General features: G+C 40.6%; 1 pseudogene; it reads right to left on the reverse strand.

Moving 5' to 3' along the window:
- Positions 1 to 1,151: 1,151 nt before the first annotated feature.
- Positions 1,152 to 1,774, reverse strand: part of LOC103610454 — a 2,367-nt pseudogene continuing 1,744 nt past the window's right edge.

Raw genomic sequence — 1,774 nt, forward strand, 5'->3', positions numbered from 1 at the left:
GCAGTGCGCCACCGGGCTGGCCCTTTTTTTCTTTTTTAAGAGTATGTAGGGCAGTCTATACCAGAGGCTTCTTGGAATCAGCCTTTGAAAAGTTTATAAAGATATCATTTGGGTACCATCTCCCGCCCCCCGCCTTTTTTGCCAACTCCTTAGGTCCTGGTAATATTTAGGATCCTGTTCATTATTTGTTGGAAAGTGGTAGGGCGTTTTAGGTGGAATGGCATTTCCTAAACATGTCCAGAAAAGGAAAGTATGATTGATGAAGAGAACCAAGTTACTGAGTGGGGTCCTTTGTATATGCTTCTATGGAGCTGTTTTTGTTTGTGTCTTAAACAGCTTTATTGAGATATAATTCACATACCCTACAATTTACCCATTTAAAATGTACAAGTCAATGTTTTCTGGTATATTCACAGGATTGTTCAGATTGTTAGATTGTGGTAACACAGTCTAATTTTAGAACATATTCATTCCCACTAAAAGAAACCCTGTACTTATTAGTCCTGTACACCCCATTCTCCCCTCTACCCAGCCCTAAGAAACCACTAATCTATTTTCTGTCTCTATAGATATACGTATTCTGGACATTTTATATAAATGGAATCATATAATATGTGGTCATTTGTGACTGGCTTCTTTCACTTAGCATAATGTTTTCAAAGTTCATTCATGCTGTAGCATTAATTTTTATTGCTGAATAATATTCCATTTTATGGATATACCACATTTCACCTATCCACTTATTACCTGATGGACATTAGGGTGCCTGAAACATACCTTTTTTGGTAGGTGGAGACTTGATGGTGCACTGACTGTTAGTATGTGCTGAAGAGTCATAATTAAGTGTGTACAATAGTGTTTGCTTTTTCCTCTTCCTGCCATGTAAATTTTGGTGAATATTGGTGTTTCCCAGAGCTCTATCATTAATTTTCTTTTCCTTTCACTCTGAACATTTGTGGGAGAGATGAGAAGGGGAGAAATCTGGTATTGCTGGGGGTCAGATTTAAGGGACTAGAGCTAGTAGGTGAGGTGTGGGGTCTTTTCTCATTGTGACACTGAGATGAGGGAATCATAGCAAGTGGGGAGCTGGGAAGGGTGCCAAGGTTGATGATTTAGAGAATGGACTATAAATTGATTGTCAATACTGAGGGTCAAAAGTTGGTGGAGATCTGGTTAAAAAGCAAGACCATGAGGTACCAGCAGGAACTTGATTATGGCTGGTTACCTTGACTGGCTTTTATGTTGCTGCTGTGTGGTATGGGGACAGAGGGTGATCTGGCTAAGTTTGAAGGGCCAGGCATGGGACCCACCACAATCTCTGCTTGGGATGATCCCTCATCAAACCCATGGACAAAACAGAGGATGTGTTAGTGACAGGAATTTCATCCCAGTCTCTGGCTGTTGGAGCCAGATGGTAGGGTAAGGGGTAAAGGACAGAGTCTTAGAAGATTTGAATAACAGAGCAAGCCATTAGTTTTGAGTTCTTCAGTTGGTTTTTACTTTTTATGTGTTAGGAGGAGACCCAGATATTTCCCATGTTTATGTAGAAAATATACAGCATACTGTAAATCCCAGGTGGCCTATATTTCCTCCAGGTTTGGGCTGGCTTTTAGGATGACAATGTTTTTTGGAAGTGTACGAAAATAGTGGAGTAAAAGCAACAGTTGCTCTGAAAATGGTCCTTGTGGGTTGACATGCATAGGGACTTTATGTGAACTCTGCTGGCTGTGTAGGAGTGCAGTAGTGTTGTCTTCATGGTATGTGGTGTTTGGAG

This window comes from Galeopterus variegatus, unplaced genomic scaffold (assembly GCF_000696425.1).
Source record: "Galeopterus variegatus unplaced genomic scaffold, G_variegatus-3.0.2 Scaffold11168, whole genome shotgun sequence".
NCBI lineage: Eukaryota > Metazoa > Chordata > Mammalia > Dermoptera > Cynocephalidae > Galeopterus > Galeopterus variegatus.